The sequence below is a fragment of the Macaca thibetana genome, chromosome 3 (assembly GCF_024542745.1).
Source record: "Macaca thibetana thibetana isolate TM-01 chromosome 3, ASM2454274v1, whole genome shotgun sequence".
In the NCBI taxonomy this organism is placed as follows: Eukaryota; Metazoa; Chordata; class Mammalia; order Primates; family Cercopithecidae; genus Macaca; species Macaca thibetana.
Window position 1 is genome coordinate 122,324,709 of NC_065580.1, and position 20,188 is coordinate 122,344,896.

The 20,188-nt window shown below is 37.3% G+C and overlaps 1 protein-coding gene across 12 annotated transcripts in view; it reads right to left on the minus strand.

Moving 5' to 3' along the window:
- Positions 1-20,188, minus strand: part of LOC126951481 (calmodulin-1-like) — a 1,062,071-nt gene that overhangs the window by 246,302 nt on the left and 795,581 nt on the right. The window contains exon 1 of one of the 12 annotated variants that reach the window (XM_050785629.1): positions 18,235-18,241. The exons of the other annotated variants lie outside the window; for them this stretch is intronic. The gene's annotated coding sequence lies outside the window, so the exon portion shown is untranslated. Of the gene's footprint in view, positions 1-18,234; positions 18,242-20,188 lie in introns of those variants that run through there. 12 annotated transcript variants of the gene reach the window in all.

Consider the following 20,188-nt stretch of genomic DNA (forward strand, 5'->3'; position numbering starts at 1 on the left):
ATCAATAGGGTGCTAAGAACAGATCTAGTGCCCCCTCAGGGAGGAACAGAGAACAGCACCCTCACCCAAGTTTCCTAAAGAGCGTTCTTGCTCATTGCCTTTAGGATCTTCCATCAGAGGACAGAGACACAGAGGAAGTGGAGCTGCACCTGAACTCACTTTAAACACAAGCTGCCACTGCCAACACGAGTGTGCTGCGAAGAAAACATATTCAAACCCACAAATGCCTCCCAAGGAGGAAGGATCCGTTGAAGTAGCCAGTTAGAGGTAACTTTGAGTTTCTACTATTCTTTGTGTTCCTGACATAATGAATAAAAGGTGTTTTTGTTGGGCGGAGCTTATTCGAGTGATTTAGAGATGAAAGCATGATCTTAGAGATGCTAGCTAGCTTTTGCTGCATAATAGAACATGAAAAATTTAGTAGAGTTGGTGGGGACCCATGGGAGGTTGTGGGTAGAGAGGGAGAAAGAAAATCAAAGAAAAGAGGAGCAGGCATAGGAAGCCAACTCCATATTAAGAGATTGGGGAGGTTACCCGTTAGCTGACATGACAGTAAAATATCCTGGGTCTTGGGTGTTAAAAGGACTGTAAAGGCAAAGGATGTCTGATACTTAAGTTGTTTTTCTTGCTGTTGTATAAATTTACTCCAAGTCCCGCCACCTTCAACAAAAATGGCTCAGCTCCAGAATGCTTAGTTTGTATGTGTTTGTGATGCTTCTTATTGCTTGTTTATTTTTTCCTTGTATGAAATCAGGGAAAGGGGTTTCACTTCCCACCTGAGCTCTGCTGGTACGAAGCAAGAATGAATGTGCTGGACACCAAAATGATCCAACCCTCAATTCAGTAGAAGCAGGAGCTCAGTGACAAGTCTCCTGGAATGTGAGGATATCTTTGAGCTTTAACATTTCATAAAATAGGGATCAAGCCAATATTTTCCAGATAGTAAGTGACAGGACATCACTACGACATTTGGGTTACCCAGAATTGGGGAAATTGACTCAGTATAATAATCAAATCCAGAAAAGACACACTCTGCCTTTCCAGTTATCCTTTTCTTATATCCCACTGGCAGCTACTCATCTTAAAAGAATCTTACCAACCACAAAGATTATTGGAAAACTTAGGTCATAAATATATAGGGAATATTGGAATGACCCAGGGGACACAGGCACACCATTAGAGTCAGAAGGTATACACACAGAGATCTTGCTTCTCCATCAGTCCAGGCCTCACATGGTGCAGGCTTGGAGCCTTGGGGCCTATGCTCCAAATTTGAACATAGGCAAAGGTCTTCCTATGTTGTCTTTCTGTTCTCAGATCATGTAGTCAAGTTTTCTTGGGAGCCATGTCCACCATCTTGCAGCATCTGGGTGAAGCCACTCCCTTTTGGGGTTGGGGCATTCTCAATTAATTGTTTTGTGTTTTTTTTTTTTTTTTTTTTTTTTTTTTTTTTTTTTTTTGTTAGACGGAGTCCCGCTGTGTCGCCCAGGGTGGAGTGCAGTGGCCAGATCTCAGCTCACTGCAAGCTCCGCCTCCCGGGTTTTTACGCCATTCTCCTGCCTCAGCCTCCCGAGTAGCTGGGACTACAGGCGCCCGCCACCTCGCCCGGCTAGTTTTTTGTATTATTTAGTAGAGACAGGGTTTCACCGTGTTAGCCAGGATGGTCTCGAACTCCTGACCTCGTGATCCGCCCGTCTCGGCCTCCCAAAGTGCTGGGATTACAGGCTTGAGCCACCGCGCCCGGCCAATTAATTGTTTATTTAGATGCTAAGAATGGTTCCTTTGAGTCCTATTCAACTTTATCTGCTACTGGCTCCTGCAGGCTCCTGTAAGAAGGCCTGGTGAGATATGTGGGTAATAATCCAAAGGCATTAAAAAATGCAACATATCTGCTGATTTCCTCTTTCTTTCCTCCTCTCCTTTCTGCCAAAATATTTAATCAATAGTTTGACCTTGAACTGGGCTTGCCTTACAGGTAATCAAGTGGTAGAAGTTTGTGCATTGATTAGTGGAAACCATTCACTAAATTATAACATATCTGTTGTACAGAGTGATATGAGAATAAATATGTAGGAGAAAATATTTGCAAAACACCTACCTAGTATAGGGTTTGTGTCCAACATATGCACAGACTTCACAAGCCTCAACAGTTAAGAAATAAAACGACATAGTTATTATGTGAGCAATAGATCTGAACAGATACCTCACCAAAGAAGACGTACAGATAAATAAGGACATGAAAGTACACCTGAGATCACATGCCATTAGAAAATCCAAATTAAACGACACTGAGATACCACTACACATTTATTGGAATGGCCAAATGAGGTGGGTAGGGATTTCTAAAATACCAAATAATAGCAAGGATGGGAAGCAACACAAACTCTTATTCATTGCTCATCTGACTGCAAAATGGTACAGCCACTTTGGAAGAAAGTTTGATGGCTTTTCACAAAGCTACATACAGTCTTACCATACAATTCAGCAATTGTGTTCCTAGGCACTTACCTAATTGATTTGAAAATGTATGTCCCCATGAAAACCCGTATGTGAATGTTTCTAGCAGCTTTATTCATAATCTCCAAAAACTGGAAACAACTAAGATGTGAATGGATAAACAAGTTGTGATACATCAATGTAGTGAGATATTACACTGCGACAAAGGTGGGATGAGTTATCAAGCTACACAAAGATATGGATGAACTGTAAAAGCACATTGCTAAGTAAAATACGTCATTCTGAGAAAGGCAATTTACTATATTATTCCATTTATATGAATTTCTGGAAAAGGCAAAATAGATGGTAAACAGATCAGTGGTTTTCGGAAGTCTAGAGCAGGGAGGTAGATAAATAAACAGCTGGAGCACACAGTCAGAATTTTTTATGTAAGAGAAAATATTCTCTATCATATTATAATGACGGCTATATGAGACATGAATTTGTCAAAATCCATTGAACTTTACAGCAGTATCTATACCTTCTTCTATGTATCTGTATCTATACTATACAAAACAAAACAAACCCACACAATGATGGGGGCGTGTTAAATGGACATGGGATCCAATAGAAAGAACTCCCAATGGCCGAAGCTGAAACAATCGGAGCAAAAAAAAAAAAAAAAAAAAAAAAAAAATCATGATGAGTTTAATACAATGTATTAAAATTGGGTATGCACTTAAATAAACAAAAGATTGTGGCCGGGTACAGTGGCTCATGCCTGTAATCTCAGCACTTTGGGAGGCCGAGGCAGGCGGATCAGGAGGTCAGGAGATCAAGACCATCCTGGCTAACACAGTGAAATCCCGTCTCCACTAAAAATACAAAAAATTAGCCGGGCATGGTGGCAGGTGTCTGTAGTCCCAGATACTAGGGAGGCTGAGGCAGGAGAATGGCGTGAACCCGGGAGGCAGAGCTTGCAGTGAGCTGAGATTGTGCAACTGCACTCCAGCCTGGGCAACAGAGTGAGACTCAATCTCAAAAAAAAAAAAAAAAAAAAAAAAAAAAAATTGGCATGGGCCAGAATAGACAAAGTTCCTGCACAGAAGTCCAAACAATGTGTGTAGATACTCTACCCACAAGCAGAGGAGCACATTACCACTCCTTAGGTGTGGGCTGTGTATAGTGACGTCTTTGCAGAGAGTGCAGAATGGAAAGGCAGAAGCAAAGAGTAACTTTACAGTGGAGAATCCTGAGGAACCCTGCTGTAGCTGGGTGATAAAGGGTGAAATCACAGTCACACAGAGGGCTGATAGTACATAACTTTGATGTAATGTAATGGAAATGGCATTTAACCTCAGCTGTCTTTTCACCAGAATCCATAACCACATTCTAATCATGAGAAAAACGCCAGACAAATTCCAATAGAGGGGCATCCTACAAGATGCCTGACCAGTCCTCCTCAAAAGTGTCCAGGCCATCAAAACAAGGCAAGCCTGAAAAACCGTCACAGCTAAGAGAAGCATAAGGAGACATGACGTGAATGTGATGTGGGATCCTGGATGGGGTTCTGAAACTGAAAAAGGATATCAGGAAAAAACAAGGGAAGTCTGAATAAAGTGTAGACTTTTGTTAATAATAATGTGTTAATAGCTGTTCCCTATGTGTGACAAATGAACCATACCAAAGTGAGATGTTAATAAGGGGAAGTGGATCTAGAGTACATGGGAAATTTCTGTACTATATTTGTAATATTTCTGTAAGCCTTAAGAGTTCTAAAAGTTTACTAAAATATACAAAACACATATTATTTGATATGTAAATATAATATCTTATCACTAAACATTTCTGTGTTTTCTTATACAGGCAACTGGTAATTTTAACTGCAAAAAGAATATATTAAAACAAATTCCTAAAAGCAATGAAGTTAACCCACAAACAAATAAACTTTTCATGAAAACATCCTCACAGCAGTCCTCTTTTAGGCACGGTCTCCCAGAGCCTCCCACACTCCAGATTCATTTTCCCACCTCTGGATTTAATTATTGTTCCCATTGCTCATCTTGCATTTTTACTTCATTGCTTCAGAAATAACTGATGTTTCCAAATAACAATGTGTTTCTGCCATGCTGAGGGGTCCTCAGATTCTTTGGTATACATTCAGTACCTAGCTCAATAGCAGGCACATAGTAAGCAAGCTGGTGGATACTTACTTGAATATTCAAATATTCCTTTAGCTGCTCAGAGTTTTTCTTTTACTTCTTCTGAAATCTGCAAGTTTGTTTTCCAAGAGTTTCGGCATATGGTGGTGGCAGTAGATTCTCCCTGCAGTGCACAACGAGAAAGTGCATATTGAGAAGCTGTTTGCATAGGTTTGCTAAGCCTTTATCATGTCTGTTGTCGTTTTCTTTAGCAAGCCTGGGTAATACTGGTTTATAATTTCTCTTTATGGGTAACCTCCTTTTTTTCTTTGGCCATCAACGGAAAGTCATGACCTTCAAGTGAGTGACATGCACTAGGGCAGGCACACCCCTCTCTTATCCAGCCAGTTGGAAATAGCTTTTCCCCTCTCTCCTCATGAAATCCAGCACTGAGTTCTAAATGTGATGGTAACATCCCCCTAGAATTGCCCCTTGACATTTTTGCAGGTGCACTGGAGCCAATCTGGCATTTCTGCACAAGTGGTGGCTGCAGCCAACCTTTGCAGCATGGCAATCCCTGCTTTCTGAAGCAGTCTGTTTTGATGCCTGTTTTTTCTTATCACACTTGCAGCTTCCAGAATGCTGCTTCCTATAGCTTTTCTGTCAGAGTTTTAAAATATCTATTACTGCTCAACTCAAATTTACCAGTTTAAAGAGCAAGCCATACAGGCCACACTAGAAATTTCTAAATATAACAATTCAGGTCATGTAAAAAGGAGACCTTTAAAAATATATTTTATCATTTGAAAATGCTGCATTTACGAAGCCATATTATAACTTAACTGTATCCCTGTATTAGCTTCTATTAGACTAGCAAAAAAGACTGTCTACAGTTCTGGAACATGTTTTAACCAGACTGTTTATTACATGAATGTGCATGAAATATTTAAACAGCAATATTTCAGCATCTTACACCCAAGAAAAAGAGAGGAGGAATATGAGGGAATAGGGTGTTTGACTTTGCATTTCAAAATATATTCATAAAATTTTTAGAAAAGATGTAAGATTTTGAGCTTGAGATCCTCAAATAATTTTTTTACTTATGCTATTATAGAAAAAAAAGTCCAGAAAATGTAGCCAAATGCCGCTGCTATTGAGAAAATAAAAATCCCATTAACAAGTACCCCAGGTAGCTTCATTAAGTATGTGAACGGCCTTGAATTACAGCATTTATATGGATTTTTTGATGCAGAACAGAAAACAAAAATAATTAGAACTATAATAAAAGTACTAAAATTCTAAATTAATTTCTAACAAATGACCCATTTTGGACACTGAGCTCTGACTTAAAATATTTTTTTGTGGTTTGTATATTTTAAAATTTAAATTTTATCACATTTTTGTTAATTTTCTGGGTTTTGCAGACAAAATTGCATTATCTGAATCTATTATTTTCTCTTTCTTTTCATAATGGTCATGTCCTATATTAATTTCATATCTTATTAATTGACTATATATTCCAGAACCATTTAAAATTATAATGAGGTAAGCAATCATTATTGGTACTAACATTTAAAAGTACTATTATCTCCAACATCTTGCCATAAAATAATAATTGAAGGTATATATTCCTTGTTTTGAAAGGGAAGTATCATTGTGTTCTGCCTTTGAAAGATTTTTCCATGTTTTTAAAAATCAGGGAAAGCATTTAATAGAATTGAATGACTTCTGAGATAGTACAATGTCTGTCATTTTGTTGTATTATAGAAAAGGATTTCTAAATATAACATTAACCTTGCATTTTTGACCTAAATACTACTTAGTATCCACAGATTATTTTTAATATACCATTGAATTTAATTTTTTGTATTTTAATTTAGTCATTTTTTTTTTACAACTGTAATCCTAATTGGGATGATTCATCATTTTCTACTATCATACTTTCTTGATCAGGGTTTAGAATGAGTTTTGCTTTATATTAATGTGCTGCTCCTGGTAAAGTTAAAAGCCAAAATCAAAACTCAAATTTACATTTTACCTTAAATTACATAGGTATTAAATTCCTCCAATATTCATCCAATTTAGCATTGGGAAATAGAAAGGTATGTCCTTACTTGAATTGGCACTATATGAATGTCTATTTGATCCTGCAAATACACACATCTCCCACATCTCCCATTTATTATTTTTACTTTTAAATGTTTTTGAGGTAGCCTATGCACATAGTAATACCTCAACTATCACTAGATGGACTTGTAAAGCAAAGCCCCTCATCTGTCTTTTGCATTTTTTTCCCAGTCTCTAGAGGAACCACTTAAAAAAATTTTTTTGTGGTTTTTATTTATGTAGATCTCCCTATAACTCTAGAAATACATTTCCCACTTGTACTGTAATTCTCACAGTGCATGTCCTTTGCCTCACAATTTGGGGGCATGCTTCTCACTTGGTAGATATGATCACTGTGGAGATGGGTCCCACTCTGGGAAAGGGTGCAAATGAGCAGGCTGGACCAAATACTCCAATACCCACAGGAGTGTGACTGATAAAGGGGAATTGGTTTGTGTGATTCCAACCACAGCAGAGTCCTTTTGGAAAGGCTAATATGACAGCTAGAAGCAGGAGGATCCTGCCTCTGCCCTTCTGGCCTCATAACTACAAGGACCCCCTCACCTGAATCTGCTTAGGGCTATTGTTCCCAGCACAGTGAGTACAAGTCAGCAAGGTAACAGAGGAGCAGAAGGTCAAGTGATGGGATCTCAGTTCTCCTATGCCCGTGATGACATCTGGGGAGCACTCAGGACCACTGGGACAGAAAACTAGACATTTTTGGTCTTTTCAGTTATATGAGCCCAACACTCTCATTTTGCATAAGCTAGCTTGTAATGGATTTCTCTTACTTGCAACTGAACAACTCCTGGCTAAGCAGAAATTGGAACCACTATTGTGTATTTGCAAGTGGCAAAATTCACATGGAAGTGACTTAATTGCAGTAGGACAAGGCAGAGAGGATTCTTGAAGGAGATTAGTTGTTTAATTTGTTTAACTTGTTTGTGACTTGGGCCTCCAACTGGGGTCTACCATAGCTGAAGCTTCAGGGATACGGTAGGAAAAACATCAGGTTGCTAGACTAAGGTGCCTATTTGCCGAGGATATAAATTATATTCCATAAGACAGAGGCAAGTTTTAAGGAAAACTGGAACATAGTGACAGCAGAAATAAAACAACATAAAGTGTAACTCATATTGACTACATCCGCAAGGAGCAGGGCATCTAAAATAAGACTCTGGTTATTATAGGAAGCGAAGTGTTGGCCTTTAGCTAAAGTTAGTATAAGCCAATGCAGAGATGTAGGCGAGTGGAATGCACGGTGGTTAGCCATGGCCCTGGGAGTAATTAGTGAACTCTCACCAGCAGCACTGCCTTCCCAATGACTGCTAAGTACACCCTGGTTGACCAGATAACAATTAACTCCTATTATAAGTCCCCCAGTTGCATCTTCCTGGAGGGAAGTGGTCTTGTCAGTCCCGCCCTTTACCACAATCTCTTTTTCCAGTAGAAGAATCAAAACGAAATGGTATGGCTGAGGGCTAGGAGAATCAACAGTGTTGGTGTGTATTTTGCTCAATAACTGAAACCAAAAGGCTGGGCTTGAGATTCAATGGACCATGATAGGAAATCCTGCTTGAATGTTAATTTTTCATAAACTCTAAAGAAAAAAACTATACTTTTAGTATATCGTTGTGAAAAAAATCCTACTCATTCCTGGCAAAATTCTATCCAAGCCTGGGCTCACAACTGTCTGACTTCCCAGGTGCCTTGTGGGCCCCAGAGGTGAATAATATCGAGTCTCCCATGAAGTGCCTCTCTGCTCTCTGAATTTTCTATTGATCTCCACTATCATCTGTTGATTTGGTCTTTCTCTCTCACCTGCTAAATTTGCTCATGTGGTTGCTGGTCTTTGTTTATGTATTTATACAGGTCACAGTTATCGGTCCTCTTGCTGCTGGGTACATAGATTTGTTTTGTGCTGGGTCTTGATTGAGAAATCTCCCTGAGACCCCTGTGAATATGGGCATGGCTTGTTTATGGATTTCAGTGTGACCTCCCCAAATAGCACAAGGGTTTTGCTCCAGGGATCCCATTTACCCTCCAGCATTTATACTCCTACCTGAATAAATTGGTCCAATTTCTTCAGCACGGGAACCTCAGGACTCTCTTCTGTTCTACTGGGCAGATGGCTCCCAATCTCCTGTCCCCTCATTCCCGTATGTTCGTTGCTAATTTATATTGTGTTTCAACACATTTCCATAGTAATAGGCTGGAAAGATTCCCCATAGGGAAAGCGAACAGTTGCAATACAACCATAACTACAAGAAGCATGACATTTTCTGGGAATAAAGAGGCCAATAGGTTCAGGTCTATGAGGGTGAGGCAACGCAGGGCACCTGCTGAGCCAGACCAAGAGTGGGGCACCAGAGAACGCAGGGTGGGTTAGCCTAGGACAATGGTACTTGTCTACCTTGTGAACCTTGGAAAGGCATTTCATTATTACAAATGTCAACTAACTACACTGTGGAGAATAGGATTATGAACAGGAAGGATCAGAGATCTAAAGGGCAATTCATGATAGTTGTAATTCATGGTAATTTGTGAATAATTGTGGAGAAGTTGAGGATATTTTGTATACCAAATCAACAAGACTTCATAAAGGCTTGAATATAGAGAATTAAGGGGTGGTGTTCATGTGGATTCCTAGATTTCTAGCTTCTTGAAGATGATGGAATGCCATAAACTAAGACAGGGGACCTGGAACAACACTAGATTTGGGAACACAAAAGGAAATCATAAGTTCAGTGTTGTATATGTTTATGTACATGAACATGCCAAGTTTGTTGAGGTTGCATAGGTTTCAAACTGGGCCTGAATTGGGGTTAAAAAAATACTGAGTCATCAGCCTTTAGATGAAAATTATGGCATAAGTACAAAGACCAGAGAGCCTAAAGCAAAGTATTATATCTTGTTAGGTTAGCTACTGCATGTGACCAAAAACCAACATAACACGTTGCTTAAACACAGAAGATTGCATTCTTTCATGGAAAATATGCTGTCAGACCTGAAGTGCAATGCAGGTGCAGCAGTCTCAGGCCTCTTTAATCTCACTGCTTCACTGCATCCGAAAGCTCCAAGTATGGTCCAAGATGGCTACTGGAACTCCAGCCATTAAGTTCGCATTCCAACCAGCAGGTGGAAGAACAGAGATAAGTGTAACCTTCCTCTAACTAAGGCCAGTTCCAAAAACTCTCATGTACTATTTCCATGCACATGGATATTATTGGCCAGAATGTAGTCACATACTCTCTTAGTCCATTTGGGTTACTACAACAAATTTATCATAAACGGAATGGCTTATAAACAGCAAACCTTTCTCATTCATGGTTCCGGATGCTGGAAAGTTCAGAATCAAGGCTCTGGCAGATTCAGTCTCTTGTGGGGGCTCATTCTACAGTTCACAGATGGTGCTGTCTCTCTACATCTTCACATAGTGGAAGGGGCTAGCCAGTAATACAGGGTCTCATTTATGAGAACACTGAGACCCATTCATAAGAGCAGAGCCCTGATGGCCTGATCACGTCTAATATCATCATGCTGGGGATCAGGTTTCAATGCATGCCATTGGGGGAACATAGACATTGTGACCACAGTGTATAGCCAGTTCCGAAGAGGTTGGCCAACATTTTTGTTTTTCTGGGTTGACTCATGCAAAGAGAGCATTCAGGGATTCAAGGGCTGAGTGAAGAACATTGTGTTGGAAGACGTCAGGCAATTTTCACCAAAGCAAACAAAAATAACAAACTTTAGTGGATATTGACATTGCTATCTAGTCTCGTAAGTATTTTTTTGAGTTATTAATTTTAATTTTGACCACAGGCCTTGAGGTAAATGTGGCAAATACTATTCCCATTCTAGAGACGGCAAAGGAGTGAGTTGAATGACCTGTCCAAAATTTCAGCAGCACTGACATCTTGGACCCCTTGAGATTCAGGCTTCGGAGTGAGAGCAGTGGCATCTCCCAGTATCTGGCAAATGTGGCTGAACATGAGGAGGAAAAACAGATCTAGTCAGATTCACACAGTTGGCCAAGTTACCTAGTTATCATTTTCATAGGTAACGAATACCTATAAAGTAAGGAAATATAAAACCTAACTCATAGACATGAATTATTTCATGTCTAGTTATTACTGGGATTGACAAAGAAATTGAAGAATCTAGGAGGATTTCTTCTTAGATGAAATGTAGGTGTGTATATATACACACACACCTACACGTATATGTGTATATATATTACATATGCCTATACATTATATAGACATATATGTGTATATATACGTATACATAGCTGTACATATGTGTGTAAATGTATAGAAATACACTGTATATATACATATACAGTATGTATATATGTAGAAATACACCATAGATACTATATACATATATAGTAAATATAGTATTTATTATATACTGTATATACTATATTTTATACTATATAGACATACATGTATATATACACATATACAGTATATAAATATATACTATATAAGTATTACTATATATACACATATATATAGTGCATTTCTCCTGCTGAGAAACTTCAAATCTCTGAATACCTGAAACCAGAAAGTAGAAAGATGAGAAGTAGAACAGCGATAGTATTATACACTGGGAGGTAAATTTGCTAGAAATAAAATGACGGCAGAAGAAAGAGGAAGTCTGGCAGCATCCCACAGGAGGGCTTGCAGGTTTTCGTGTATGACATCAATCTACAGTGTTAGAGAAACAGGCAGTCAAGACGGGAGGAATCAGCCCCGCAGAGTTCTGGTAAATGAAAGCCTGTTAGATCTGGAGAACGGATTTAAGGCTGTGCATGCCAGACTTGCATGAAGGCCTCTGTCTGGCAAGAGGAGAAAAACACTAACGTGTGCACAGCCAGCAGTGTGCCTGTTGGAAATCACCTGGTCTGGATAGACTCTTTCCAGGGAGTGGTGCAACAGCCTCCAGATGGGAGCCAAAAAGAAGACACTGTAGAAACCCAAAAGCAACTTTATTCTAAAGACTCAGGTTAGAAGGATATCTAAATTTTATAGGCATGAGATGAAAATTTTAGGAAGCTGTCATCCTTAAGAAAATGCAAGGAGATTTTAACTATAAGAAATAGAAGCATAGAGTCATAATACGAAGACACAGTTGAAGTGAAATATGAGGCAGAAAGATATAATTATGATTTCAGCCAGATTTCCGAGGAACTAGTAATGAAATAAAGGAATTAAAAATCCACATTGGGATTGTGATGTCCATACCACCCTTGGCAAAACCCCGCCAGCGATGTGGCGGACACACAGAGAGGGCAGTGCTGACAGCAACCAGGGGCATGACTGGAGCAGTAAGTGGAGGGTGGCGGCTGCACCCAGAGTCTCATAGTGCAGATGAAGGGTGAATGCCAGGGAGGGTTTAGGGGATAGGGAGTCGCAGATCTGTCTCATGATCTGGATACTGATATTCTGGAGCTGGGCTCACTTTGTAAAATATGTCACAATGTACACTTATGATTTGTGTACTTTAAGTCTATGACACTTTGGTAAAATTTTATTTTAAAAATCACAGTTGAGCAAATCTGCTTCTTTGGATATGGGAGCAAAAAACAAAGAAATAATTATTCCAGAGTTAATTATTGCCCTCTTCTTCCCCGAGTAACATGTAGATAAAAAAGAACATGTAATCTAGGTGAAGATATTAAATGGGATTCATATCCAGATACTTATATGCAAGCTTTTAAGCATGAAATACATCTATCTTTATTAACAAAAATCCCTTAATGTGATCATATATAAAATGTTTGAAATATGTTCTTAGTTGATGCTTTAAAAAGTGATTTAAAATATTTTAAGTGCTTTTAAAAGAAAAGCCAATATGGAATATGATAACCACATTTTACATGGCTTGAAAACATATTTTAAAATGTCTCTAGAATTTGAATTGCTTTAGCGATGGTCACTGATACTTTACAGGTGAATGTGTTTGACAGTTGGTAAAAGCTTAATATTAAAATGATTCAAAATAATTAACTAGACAGGAAAAAGTATGTCTCCACTTTCTATTTTTATCAGAAGTATTGCAATAAATATAATTTATGTTTCTTCCCCAAATATCCTTTACCTCATATGTAATTTCATGCAATAAAAATTATAAGATGTTCTATGTGTTAATTTTCATATTTTACTAGGTTATGTTTTCTTTCTTTTTTTTCTTCTGATTGTGGTTTTTTTCCAACTGATAATGGGACTAGTTCACATTTTCATTACTAATTAATTGATTTATTTAAAAATAATTAAGGTAAGTTTGCAGTAAAAAGTTTAAAATGTACAAAATGTGGACAGTAGAGCGCAGCGTTACTTCTTCTTCATCTTCTTTGAATTCATCTTTCTTTGGTAATTACTAATCTCTTGTTTACCCTTTGAAGTAGAATACACATAGGTACTATTTTTAAATATTATTATTTTAAATTGTGTGTATTATTTTAAATATCACTTTTATGATGTTAATCATATTATAAAATAATATTTGGAATTGAGGCAGTCTTTTGGGGATAGAAACCATTATGTTGATAAAAATGTCAGTATTCAATGTAATTATTTTTAATTCTAAAGACTTTGGGAATCTTCCCTGAGTTGTGACAGAATAGATTGCCCAATCCTGTTGTCTGCTATTATGATGAGTAGTGCTATGAATAGACAGGTGTAGAGCTGCATGTGAGTACAATCGAAGTCTGTTCATTTCTGCTCATTCGTATCTTCACTGAATGTTTACATACTTGTCTTTTGAAAGAGTAATAAATTCTCTTGGCCAAACCTAAAAATTAGCAAAAGGATCTTGGCAGACATTGCTGGTGCTGCCCGATGTCTGTTCTTCCCCTTGCAGATGCAGAGGTCAGGTGACCTAGCCTTCTCCACATGAGTAGCAGATGGAACCGTTTCGGGACAATGAAATGTGGTGCGGATCCCTTCCAAGCTGAGGGAGCAAAACACTCTTGTCAAGTTTTCCAACCTTTCTTCTGCTGGCATGATTGTGGAGAAGGCCTCCTAGTTAGCCAGAAAAACAACAAGATTAAATTGGCCTCCATGGAGGAAACTGCCCTGATAGCCACTGTGGACTTTGTGCAAGGAGCAGTGTTTTTGCATGTTGAATCAGTGAGCTTTTGGAGTTCTTTGTTACTGCAGAATAACACAAGATAACTTGTCCTCCATTTTCCCCTTCCCAAGAGGGAGCCAGTGGGTACAGAGCGTTGTGTTTGTGCAGACAATTTTTTAAAATACTTAAACTAATAGGCACATATAATCACCCCACACACTATTCTATACTTTGCTTATTCATCTGCATAAATATCTTTGAGATCACTTTATATGACTACGTAAAGTTCATTTTTTTCCTTTGGCTGCATGTTATTTCATTTGCATATATCATAATTTAATTCAATGATTTGACAGATATTTATATTTCCAAACTTTTCAATGATACATAATGACTAAACATAAGCTTTATGCATGTGATCTTGATTTTTGTTTGTAAATGAACGCTTACAATTGGAATTATGTGGCAGGCAAATGATGTGTACATTTGAAATTTTGATACCCAAAAGTAGACCTTAATTTTCTTTCCTGACATCACTGTGCCTATTGGTATATTTAAGCATTTTTTCAGATAAAATTTGCAAATTGTCTCTTAGCTATAGTAAGTGAGTTCTTTTATTATAAAATCACCCTTCATAGGTTGTGTTCCAAATTGTACTCCCAAAGTAAAGATGTAAAATTGACTGCCTATGCAGCGATCAACAGAGGGTGTTCCTAGACTTTTTGACATTTCCCAATACGGTGGGTGAGAGAACAGTCCGCTGAGTTTATTTTATGTGTCTCATAATTATAATGAGACCTCATTATAATGAGTCACATCTGAGTAATGTTTAAACGTCATTCATAGTTCTCATTCTGTGAATATATGTTCTTACTCTTTGTTCATATTTTCTATCGAGTTTTCTTTTCTCATGAAGTTAATTATATATTACATAAATTAGAGTCTTGAGCTTTCTGGAATTCACTCTGTATGAAAAGTATTACAAAAGTCAGATGCTTGTTTTTAAAAAATACGGACACATAGTTCGTCTAATACATTTACTAAATGTAAAATATGATTCCTTTGATAGATTTGTCTAATCCAGTTGTAGTACTATACAAAGCATACTGTTCCAATCCCTACACATATATAGTGATTATATATATACTTTATATATATATATATTTATATTTAGTAGAGCTACTCTCTTTATTCTTTTCAGAATTTTTGTAAATATTCTATATGACATTTAAATCAGCCTGTCTAGGACTAGAAGGTTTTTCAAGATCATATTAAATTAATAGATTATTCAGCAACAATATTTTTCTATGGTCTATGGAAGCTTTATATATAACAAAGATAGTGTTTCTTTTGATTTTCAAGTTTTTTTCTACAAGCTTGTTGATATCTTTAAGTGTTCCTCATAAAAGATTTACAAATTGATTTTATCAGCTTTATAGTAAATGAGTTATTTTCTTTTATGTCTGATTAATTGTATTATTTATTTAGGACAGCTATTTTTTATATTATTTGCACAAATATAAATATGGAATTATCTTTTTATTCCAAGAAACTTTTGAACGTATTTGCCTGTTTTCACATTTATTATCTTTAATAGATTTTAGCATTTTTCTCAGATTTATGCCTATCAATCGGTAGTTTCATTCATTAGTGATTTTTGGAGTCAATTTCATGATATGTTTTCCTAATTTTTAAAAATGGTTACTAAAGGGGAAGAAAAATATGTTTTTCCTCAGCCCTCTTGAGTTCTTAGTTGAAGTGGACCCATGTAACAAAAGACATTCATAAAAGAAAAACAAAAAGAAGTTTGGGACAAACTCAGGGAACGAGTAGTGCTCAAAAAGGTGGCATTTAATTACAGCTGATGTAGCATCTTTATCAAAGAACAGGACATGTTTAGAGAAGGGATAAGAACAAGGGAAAGGACTTTGAAGTCTAGGGGTGGCAACTTGGGACAAGGGAAGTAAGTGGCAGATAAAGGCTGGACCCAGAAAGGCCTAAGGTTGTTTAGTGGTGTGAAGAGTAAAAAGTTCCTCTTCAAAGTTTCTCTTGTTGTTAAAGAATAAATAATAAGTGTTAGAAATAATAGTTTCTTCCAAAAACTAACTTCTTTCAGGTTTCCTTGCTTTTTGCTAGTAACCCTTTTTTAAGCCCAATGTAGTTAAATATAGTAAGGGAATAAGTACATTCTATGTCCTTGTACTTTAACCAAGTTATTTGTTCTGGCCTACAGCCTGCTCAGACATGTCCAAACATGCCCAGGCATTTTCCAGCTTACAGCCTATACCTCTTCCTTATTTGGAAATGTTATTCTTTTCTTTTCTTTTTTTTTTTTTTTTGAGATAGAGTCTTGCTCTGTCACCCAGGCTAGAGTGCAGTGGCACAATCTCGGCTCACTGCAAACTCTGCCTCCCAGTTTCGGACCATTCTCCTGCCTCAGTCTCCTGAGTAGCTTGGGACCACAGGTGCCCACCACCATACCCGGCTAATTTTTTGTATTTTTAGTAGAGATAGGGCTTAACCATGTTAGCCAGGATGTTCTTGATCTTGTGACCTCATGATTCGCCCACCTCGGCCTCCCAAAGTGCTGGGATTACAGGCTGGAGTCACCGTGCCCGGCCTATTATTCTCATAGTTTTCTGTAAACAACCCTCATTCTTTCTTTGTTCTCTATCACGTGTTTACCTATTTAGCAAAGTTTTAAGTTTTTAGCCAATCAGGATCAGTCTAGATTGTGCGGTCCAGCTCTAGCCAGTGGAGACAGAACACAGCAATAAGGACTCAATGCGTCAGGGATAAAAACCTCTGCCTTTCTTTGCTCATGGTGCTTTCATGACAATCAAGCTTCCGAGAAGCACCTTTTCTGCAAAAAGTAAAACTGTCTTGCTGAGAAAATTCATATTCGATTGCTATTTCCTTTGCAGCACCAAAAATTTATTTGTAACAGTGGTGACCCTTGGTTCACACTGGTAGTGAGGGGAGGGAGAGGATCTTTGTCTTTACTTTATGTCCTGATTTTGGGCAAGTAGAGAGAGTGCAGAGAACTTTCCTGCATTTATTTCCTCTTATTGCCTTAAGCTCAACAGTCCTCAAACCAATAAAACACATGTTGGGGTGGCATATTCTCGTCCCTCACAATAGTTAGATCATAGATTTTTTTACTCTATGAAATTCCCTCTGAGAAAACCTTTAGTTTATGGAACTGATAAGTTGTTACTTCCTTATCATTAACTTTAAAATGTTTTCAAACTTCCTTTGTGATTTCCTTTATGATCCATGGATTATTTTAAAAGATATCACTTAGCTTCCAAATAAAAGATTTAAAGTGCTTTTTTTTTTATATGTTACTGATTTTATCTGTATACTATTGTGTTAGAGAACATACTGTATATTTGTTTTCAATTCTTTTAAGTGTGTTGATACTTTGTGGCCCAGATTATGTCACCATATAATATGTGAGCCAAATTTCATATTTGTATGCACCAGAGAAAAATGTATATTAAGTCATTGTTAGGCACAATGTACGTTGTGTCAAGTAGGTCTCATTTTTTAATTGGGTTGTTCACATCTTAATGTTTTGTCTGCTACTTTATCACTTACATATATGTGCTAAAATCTCCAATACAATGAGTTTAAATTTATTTTTGAAATTGTGGTAAAATATTTATAACACATAATTAAGCATTTTAACTATTTTAAAATGTACAGTTCAGTGGCATTAAGTATGTTCACTTTGTTGAGCAACTATTACCACCATCTATCCACAGAACTTTTTCATCTTTGCAATATTGAAGTTCTGTATTCACTAAACAATAACTCCCCATTCTCCCCTCATGCCAGCCCCTGGCGACCAGCCTGTGTGTATGAATTTGACTACTCTCAGTACCTTGTATGAGTGAAAACACACAGTGCAAGTCCTTCTGTGATTGGCTTGTTTCACTTATGTGATGGTTAATACTCAGTGTCAACTTGATTGAAGGATGGAAAGTATTGATCCTGGGCGTGTCTGTGAGGATGTTGGCAAAGGAGATTAACATTTGAGTCAGTGGACTCGGGAGGCAGACCAGACCAACCCTTAATCTGCATGAGCACCATCTAATCAACTGCCAGTGAATATAAAACAGGCAGAAAAATGTGACAAATTAGACTGGCCTAGTCTCCCAGCCTACATCTTTCTCTCCTGCTGGATGCTTCCTGTCCTCAAACAACGGACTCCAAGTTCTTTAGTTTTGGGACTCGGACTGGCTCTCCTTGCTCCTCAGCTTGCAGATGGCCTGTTGTGGGATCTTGTGACTGTGTGAGTTAATACTTAGTAAACCCTCCTTTATACATATCTATCTATCCTATTTGTTCTGTCCTTCTAGAGAACCCTGACTGATACAGCTTAATATAATGTCTTCATGCCTTGGCCATGATATAGGATATGTCAGAATTTCCTTCCTTTGGCTATATATGTGTGTATATACACACACACACCCCCCCCCCACACACGTATGTATTTATTATAATTTTGCTTACAATCAATCAGTAAAATTAGGTATATATATATATAGACACATATATACATATATATGTATACATACATATATGTGCATAAGCAAAATATATATACACATATATATATATGCATATATGCATAATTATGTTACCAGGTCTTGACCATGAGTTGTCCTGGTCCTTGGTGTTTTGAAGAAAGAATTGAGCAAAATGCACAAAGTAGCAGAGGAATGAAACACAGGAACAAACCAGCAAAAGCAGGGATTTATAAAAGTGAGAAAGCACTCCACAGGCTGTGAGTGGACCACTGCAAGCAGCTCAAGGGCCAAGTTAGAAAGTTTTCTGGGTCTTAAGTACTCCCTTTGAAGTTATTGTGAGCTACCTCTTATGTGGATGGAGGATTTGGTCTGTGGCTAATTTAAGGCTGAGGTGAATTAGTGCCCTGTGTAGATGAAGGGATGGTCCCTGTTTGGCCCACAGCCAATCCAAGGCACTTTCCCTCTCCCTCTGAGATGTGAGGGCAGGGGAAGGCTGTATGGAGAGTAGCCTTTGATCCTTTGTTACTCAGTGTGGGGAGACGAAGTTTTTCCTTTTGGATTAACTTTAGGAAGTTTGCGGTAATTGGCCTTATATTCCCTGGACCCAGACCTTGGTGTTTTACCTTGATTCAGCCCGAATTGGCCTTAAGTTCCCTGCCTCCAGACCCTTTTCTCCTGCCTCACGTATATACATATGTATGTATACATATATGTATATATGTATGCATATATGTATGTGTATATATACACCTAATGTTGCTTATTCTAAGCAAAATTATAATAAATATATATGTATATTTATACATGTATAATTTATGTATATATATGCATGATAAATGTACAAATAAATAATTTTGCTCATTTATACTAAGAAAAATTAGTATATTATGTATATACATATTTGCTTATTCTAAGCAAAATTTTAATAAAATATAGACATAAACGCATATGTATGTATACATATGTACACATATACACATGTATGTATGTTTACATATGTCTATGTAAACATGTGTATGCATACATGCAAACATATATACATATATGCATGTATACACATAGACATATATGTATATATGTATATACACATATATCCATATGTCTGTGTATATACATATATTTATGCATATATACACATACATATCCACATGTCTGTGTATGTACATATATACACACACACACAGACACACACACACGTAATTTTGCTTATTTATTCCTCCACTGATGGACAATTGGGCTGCTTTTATTTTTTGGCTATTGTGAATAATGCTGCTATGAACATAATGTACAATATGTCTTTGAACCTCTGCTTTCATTTGTTTGGGTACGTACCCAAAAGTGCAATTGTTGGACCACATTTTTAACTTTTTATGGAACCATCATACTATTTTTCATCATAGCTGTACCATTTGGCATGTCCACTAGCAATGCACAAGGGTTCAATTTCTTCAAGTTCTCACCCAACATGTATTTTCTCTTTGTTCATGCATTTTTTTGATAGTAGCCCTCCTAATGGGTGTGAAATGGTATCTCCTTGTGGCTTTTATTTGTATTTCCCTAATGATTAGTGGTGTTAATCATATTTTTATGTGCTTTTTTGTCTACTGTCTTTGGTGAAATGTCCATTTAAGTCCTTTTCCCAGTTTTGAGCGACTTTGGGTCTTTTGTTGTTGAATTTTAGGAATCCTCTATATATTCAGAATATTAATCTCTAATCAGATATTTGATTTGCAAATATTTTCTTTCATTCTCTGGATTGCTTTAGATCTTTGGAATCTGAAACATAGTTTATTGGTTGAGTGCATATTTTAAATTGTTATATACCTTTGTGGTTGACTAAGAGGCTTCACATAAACCTTTATGTAAATGCATAAAATCGTTGCATAAACAACC